The following is an 8,281-nucleotide window of genomic DNA, read 5'->3' on the forward strand; positions in this document are numbered from 1 at the left end:
AGGGTTATGTTGCTTTCACTTTTATATTTTCTAGATCCAACCACAGGGACCAGCATATGGAGGTAAAATGAAATCCACGTGTCTTAGTTATCTAATCCTGCTATAACAGAAATACCACAAGTGGATGGTTTTAACAAACAGAAATTTATTCTCTCAGTTTAGTCCGAATTCAGGGTGCCAGCTCCAGAGGAAGGCTTTCTTTCTCTGTCCTATGCACATGCTCCTGGCTCTTCTTGCTTCTTGAAGTCCCTCTCCTCTCTGCTTGATTCTTTTATATCTCAAAAGAGATTGACTCAAGAAACAACCTAATCCTGTTGATTGATTCCTGCCTCATTAACATAACTGCCTCTAATCCTGCCTCATTAACGTCATAAACAAAACAAAACCCATTGCCATGGAGTAGATTCCAACTCATAGTGACCCTATAGGACAGAGTAGAACTGTGGCTGGTGGATTTGAACTGCTGAACTTTCGGTTAGCAGCCAAGGTCTTAACTACTGCACCTCCAGAGCTCTAATAGAGGTTAGGATTTACAACATATAGCATAATCACATCAGATCACAAAAGGGTAGACAACCACACAGTACTGGAAATCACGGCCTAGCCAAGTTGGCCTAAATTTTTGGGGAACATAATTCGATCCATAACACCATGTTTGTTGAATAAGCAAATGAATGTCTCCTCAAACAGATAATATCGGTGGCATTTAGCAGATGGAGAGATGAAAACTCCATGAATTGAGCTGATTTGCCAAAGATTATGCAGTGTCTCAGTGATATGCAGGGGGCTTCTGACCATCTTGTTTTCACATTGCACCACATTCTGTACTATTTTGTATGACTGTGTCCTCATTCTCCTCCCCAGTGTTTTCAACCTGCACAATGTGCATACTTTCTATTTGTGCATTGTTTAGAATTTTTCATTCTGTCTGTAAAATACTTTACCTGTTTATACAAGGAAGAGTCCAGAAGCCAGGGACCACATCTGTGCTGTTATCTCCATGTAGTACCTGATACAGCTTGAGTTTAATTTGGCAATAAATAAATCCTTCTCCATGATGATGCTATCTGAAAACATAAAATGAACTCCTCAGAGAAATTATCTTCTCTTCTTAGTCTCTATCCTATATGCTCTTCAGGAGGGAATGGCTGAATGAGAAATTAATAGCATCAGAAACATTTTTTGCCTGGGGCCTCATCTACATAGTTTTTTTTTTTTAAGTTTCTGAGTTCAGGTACTTTGTACATTGTACAAGTTGTACTGGTGAAGAAGAGATTCACACCTCATCCATAAAATTGGTGTTACCATTTTGAGATCATATTGCCACATTTCGGACTGGCAAAATATGGAGTGATTATCTCAAAGCCCTGGGCCTTATCTTCAATTGCCTCGTGGTCATTTCTTTTTGGATGTGTCATTGTGACCTCAAATTTAAGATGTTTCTGAAGAAGCTCATGATTATCCGTGAGCAAAAATTGGCTTCCTCTCTTGACTTTGCCACTCTTACCACTTTTACCTCCATCCTTGTGGCCACTCCAGATCAAAATCTTTAAGTTATCTTTGATATATCCCTTTTTTTCAACTTCCATATTAACTCAGGTATTGTCAGTTTTCCCTATAAAATGTTTTTAATCTTTTGCCACTCTTTTTCTTCCCAGTACCACCACTGCAGTCCATTCTCTAGCTATCAAGGATGCTCATAGCCCCCCAATTTTTTTTCCTGGATCCAATCTGCCACCCATGGAATGTATCCTGTATATTGCATGCAAGCCAGTCTCCCTTAAACATTATTTTATCATGACCTTAGCTGTTCAAAACAGTTTACTTTTCATATCTAAGTACATCTGTATTTCTACAGTCTTATACTACTTTGCCTTTCTAATCATATTTTCCACTATTCACCAATATACACTTTTCCCTCAGACTGGCTGATTTCTTATTCATCTTTGAAAAATAGATACTTTATTTCACCTTCTCATCCCCTGCCTTAAATGCTCGCCCATTCCTTTTGGCCTATCCAAAATCAGTATGATCTATCTAGTACAGTGGTTCTCAAGTGGAGGCAATTTTGCCTCTCGGGACATTTGGCAATGTCTGAAGACATTTTTGATTGTCACAACTGGAGGGAGAAGAATATTACTGGCATCTAGTAGAAAGAGACTAGGGATGCTGCTGAACATTTTACAATGCACAGAATAGCCCCTTGCAACAAATAATTATCTGGTCCAACATGTCAATAGCACCAAGGTTGAGAAACCTTGGTCTTGTAGATTGGGCACAAGAAACAGGTGACGAGAGACCTTGGTGCCATTCCAAACTCTGCTGAGTAACTTCAACTGAGCAAATCATTTAGCCCCTTAAGGCTGCTGCATCTTCCTGTGTCAAATAAGGTGACTGGGCCACAGTGCCATGAACCATTTGAAAACCTTTCATCTCTTCTGACTTCCTCTCCTTAACGTTTGTTGATCTGTATTAGATGCTTTAAACCTTTTGATGATGTGTCTTGGATGTTCTCCGATGCTCTTTGTATGTGTATTTCTTTATTCAGTTACATCCTGGCCTTCACCCTGAAGGTGAGTACCATGTCTCAGGTTTATATTCCCCCACAGCACCTTGACTACTGAGTGAAATAGATGCTTAAGAAATCTTGTTGACTGACTGGTTGATCATATTCCCAGACGACTATTCCCAAACCATTTGAAACATAAGAATACGCCTATGTATGTTCAGGAAACCAATGCACTGCATTTGTTTTGTCAAGCCAAATATTTTAGGTTACGAATGTGCTGTTTTGCCTAAAAAGGAAAAGGAACAGCCTACTCCTCCACTCTAACCCATTTGGGATGGCTGAGAGAGCCAAATTCCAGAGAAAAAGATTGTTTTTTCAGGAACTCACATAATTTACTAGGAAGATAAAATTAATACATATTCATTAAGTAAAAAATTTTAAAGCAGAAAATTAAAAAGAACTCTTAATCCTACCACCCAGAGATAACCGCTGTTAACATTTTGATCTAATCATTCAGTTTTTTAAAAATGAATATACATATCTGAATATATTGTAAAAAGTAAAAAAAAATTGTAAATTTGAATATTTTGCTTTTATTAAAAAATATACACATTCTCATTGCAAACATCTATGACTACAGAAGATGACAAATGATTACCCTCTCTCTTTATATCCATCTTATCAATTTTCTTCCCACAGAGGTAGCCACTGTTAACAGTATGTATCTTTTCGGACTTTTCTTTGCATATACAAATATATAGTTTTTTATTGATACAAAATATAGGATCATAGTACACATATTGTTATGCAACATATGTTTACACCTAATATATTTTGGATAACTTCCTACATCATGTAAATCTACCTCCTTTTAAACTACATAGTAATGCCATTGAATAGATGTAACAACACTTTTTTAATCAATCCTCAATGATAGCCCCTTGGGTTGTTTCAAGTTTTGCTCTTATAAGCAACTTTGCGAAAAAATGTATTTGTGCATACCTTTTTGTATACTTGTGCAAGTTTTTTTTTTTTAAGACAGATCCTAGAAGTGGAAGTGCTGGGTCAAAAATGAACCATCTAAACTTTAATAGACATTACCAATCTGCCCTCCAAATTATTTGCTAATTAGCTCTTAAAAATGAATTTACTTGGAGCACTCTTACGGAAAATTAGTAGAATTATAGATTAACATATAACCACTACTTTTATTTTAATATCTTTATAGTATGTTGCAAGGTCAAAATTATATCCCAAATCGACTTTTTGATTTGATTTAAATACACTGCATATCATCTGTGCAAAATTTATCTCCCATTGAACATAATCTGACTGTCCTTGATGTCTGAATAAATAGGCTCCAAAGTCCCCAACAAGAAAGAAGCATGCCTTGCTGACTTTGGAGTCAGAAAGATTACATTTGATGCCCACCTCTTCCAATTATTATCTGTGTGTCCTTGGAGAAGTTGAATAACCACTCCGAGTCCATTTCCTTTTCTGTAAAATGAAAATAATAACAATAAAGAATATTTTGCAGAGTAGTTTTGAGGATGAAATTAAAACTCTTTCTACAGTGACTAGCACACAAAAACACTTACTGGTTTGTTTTCCATTACTTTAAGGGTGTAATGGATGTGGCTCAAATAAGAAAGAATTCTTGTACTGAATAGGATCCAAAAAGAGATACCGAAAGGTAGATGCCAGACCCAAAAATCCCATTTTACATATCAGGCAGGGACTTGGTGTTGGTTAATCTAGAAGACTTCCAATTCCTCCTCATCATTCCATTTCCCTAATGTTGCAAATAAAGTGAAAAGTGGGGTCCATGAATTCCATAGCACAGCAACCAGCTATGTCTTGGGAGTGAAAAGGACCTTTCTACCAGGTGTTGGTTGTTATTCTTGCTAGCTGCCTTTGAGTCACCCCGACTCATGCCTCAGACTCGTGCCCCTGACTCATGGAGACCCCATGCACAATGGAACAAAATGCTGCCCAGTCTTGCGTCATCCCACGATTGGTTATGGATTGGACCGCGGTAATTTATAAAGTTTTTATTGGCTGATTTTCGAAGTAGATTGCCAGGCCTTTGTTCCTAGTCCCTCTTGGTCTGGAAGCTCTGCTGAAACCTGTTCAGCATCATAGCAACATGCAAGCCTCCTCTGACAGGCAGGTGGTGGCTGTGAATGAGGTGCATTGGCTGGGAATCGAAACTGGGTCTCCTGCATAGAAGGCGAGAATTCTACTATTGACAGCGCTATGATCAGTGCTTTTAAGATGAACTAGACAAGGAACATTGTGTAAGAATTAAGGCCGCACTACCTAGGGAAATGTCGTCATTCTTGGATAACTAAAGCTGGTGTTATTTTTCTGTACCCAGTGCCTTCCACAGTAGCACAACAATTTTTGTTCCCTGTGGATACACTGGGGCTTCAACTTGTCATTGAAATTCAATGGCAAAAAATTTCACAAAAGAATGAATGACAGTAATTGGAAGTAATTTGAGTAGAAAGGATATGAGAAAGTAGCTTTTTAATTCTCTTCTCTTTATAATATAAATGATCATTTGTAACACATTTATTTTGACAGTAGCCCAAGACTTTGGAAATATTCCCTTGAACCAGTTATAAACTGAGATAATCAATTTATCTGAGATTATACTGATTAAGGAAATTATTCACCTACTATATTTTTCTTTGCAGATATTTTTCAAATGTGACTTAAGTCTGTTAAGCTTAAAAAACCTTGTATTAACCAGTTCACACAGTAAATTTAAAACTGATGGCACAAATATTATGAATCGCACCTCTTAAAACAAAATTTGATTTGTTTGAAGGCAGATGACAGTATAAAGGATAGTCAAGATGTCAGTAGAGGGACTTGGAATGCTACTTGATTTACTTAGCAACTTTGTCACTTTATAGATTGAAATATGATTGATGGTAACATTAATATAGAAAGTATGTTAATATTAGAACAGGCTTTAAGATCCCCTAGTAGAAAAGTCTCCCCCTCCTCAAACTGATAATTTGGAAGAAAGTGGCTGGAGGATGCAATGCATCTTAGACCACAGCCCCTTGATGCAAAAAATCTTTTTTTAAGAAAATTAAACTAATTTTATATACAATAAAATACACCCATTTTATAAGTGTACATTTCAATGAGTTTTGACAAATTTATACAACCATGTAACCACCATCACATCAAGATATAGAATATTTTCACCACACTGAAAGATTCTCTTTTGTCCCTTCTCAGTCAGCTTTCCTCCCCCTCAGCTCTAGGCAACCACGAAACCAATTTCTGCCACTATAGATTGAATTTGTATTTTCTAGAGTTTTATATAAATGGAATCTTAGGGTGTGTGGTAGTATTTCATATCTGACCTCTTTCACTCAACATAATACTTTTGAGATTCATCCATATTGTTGCATGCATCAGTAGTTCATTCCTTTCTTTCTTTTGGCCTGTTAGTATTCCATTGTATGAATATAGCACAATTTGTGTACACATTCATTTGATGATGGACATTTGGGTTGTTTTGGCTATTATAAATGAAGCTACTTTATACATTTATGAATAATACTTTGTGTGGGCATATGTTTTTATTTCTCGTGGATAAATACCTAGGAGTAGTATGGCAGGACATATGGTAAGTATATATTTAACTTTATAGAAACCATTGAACTATTTCCGAAATTAGTTGTACAATTTTATATCCCCACCAGCAGTGTATGAGAGTTCCAGTTGTTCCATATACTTGTCAACACTTGGTATTGTCAGTCTCTTTCATTTTGATCATTCTAATGGCTGTGTGATGGTATATAATTGCGGGTGATAACTAATGTTGTACATTTTTCGTGTGCTTTTTGGCCATTCATATATCTTTTCTTGTGAAGTGTCTGTTCATATCTTTAGCTCATTTTTTTAAAATTGAGTTTTTTGTTTTATAACTGAGTTGTAAGAGTTCTTTATATTTTCTAGATACAGTTCTTTGTCAGATATAGGTATTGTAAATATTTTCTATTATCTGTGGCTTGCATTGTATTTTGAAGACCAGAAGTTAATTTTGATGGAAAAGGACTCTTTTTAATTCCTACTTATTTGTCTCCCCCTCAGCTTTGAACTTTAAATAGCTTTTTGAACACAAAAGTAGGTCCTTAGTGAATCTTTGTTTACTGACAAATTGACAAAGTTAAAAATATTAGCTTTGAAATGAGAATTCTATTTTAAATATTGACATCCTGGCTTCCTTCAAGTAAATTATGCAAAGTTTGCAAAGCAGTCCTCTGAGGTAGCAAAAACATCACTACTCCCATTTTAAAGAAAAATAATCTGAGGTGTGAAAACTGAAGTACATGACCTGAGGTGATGAAAAATGGCTGAGGCAGAACAGCAAATGCAGCAAAACTAATTGGTCACAGTGATGGCTCTAATCCAAGCCCTTTGGGGTCCATCACCTGGTGCCCAAACCCATTGAGCTAAATAATTACAGCAAGGCTGGCGCCTGAAGGGATTAACCCTGGTTTGCGAGTATCGATTATTTTCATTCTTTTCTTTTTCTACACTCTCTCCTCCGTTTTTTTTCTCCCTTCCACTCCATTATGTACTTAATTTAGCTATACTTAATATTGCAGTTCTTTCATTGTCCCTTTCTTTCTCTCTCTTCTTCCTTCTTTCTGCCTGTCTTAAATGAGGAACTCAACTTTTGTCACTAACAAAAGCCTGATTTTCTTGTTGTAGAGAAAACACACATTTGACTATGCATATGTCATCTCCCAATGGTGGTAGGACCCAAAGCAAAGACCAGAACACTTCAATGCCACAAATGCCAGCGAGAGCTGAAATGCAGGTGGCATGGAGGAGTTGAATAGGAATCATTTCAGGTGAACACCCTTATATGTTCTGTTTTTGTTTTTTTCCTTTTAAATTAAGCTTGCTAGCAATTATTATTTTCCTATTTCTAAGCCTCTGTAAAACAGCAGACACTTCAGTAGCTTTTTAAAGTAGTGATTTTTTTTCCATAATTTTATTGTGGCAAAATATATATAACAAAAATTTTGCCATTTTAACCATTTTTAAGTATACAACTCAATGACAGTAATTACGTTTACCATGTTGTGCAACCATCATCACTCTCTATTTCCAAACATTTTTTGCCACTCCAAACAGAAATTCATTACCCCTAAGCAATAACTAAAGTAGTGATCTTTTAAGTATACAAAACTTATCCTATTTCCCTGCTTCAAACTTGGATAAAATCCTGAATACTTAAAGCAATCTGAAGGTCCTACATAATTAGTATCTCTCTATCCTCACCTCGGAAACCCTGGTGGCTAGTGGTGAAGAGCTACGACTGCTAACCAACAGGTCAGCAGTTCGAATCCACCAGGAGCTCCTTGGAAACCATATGGGGCAGTTCTACTCTGCCCTATAGGGTCGCTATGAGTCGGAATGGACTCGTCGGCAACAGGGATTTTATCCTCACCTCATCTCTAGCCATTCCCTCCTGTACCATTGTTTGTCTTCACATCAAGCTCCTCACAGGAGGCTATTCCCGAGTCTTCCCACTGCTATGGAGGCCCTGCGTGGTGTAAAAGGTTAGTGGAATTGGCTGCTAACTGAAAGGTTGAAGGTTTGAGTCCACCCGGAAGCATCTTAGAAGAAAGACCTGGCGATCTACTTCCAAAAAACCAGCCACTGAAAACCCTATGGAGCACAGTTCTACGCTGACACACATGGTGTCACTGTGAGTTGGAATTTACTGAAGGGCAA

The sequence above is a fragment of the Trichechus manatus genome, unplaced genomic scaffold (genome assembly GCF_000243295.1).
Source record: "Trichechus manatus latirostris isolate Lorelei unplaced genomic scaffold, TriManLat1.0 scaffold00075, whole genome shotgun sequence".
NCBI lineage: Eukaryota > Metazoa > Chordata > Mammalia > Sirenia > Trichechidae > Trichechus > Trichechus manatus.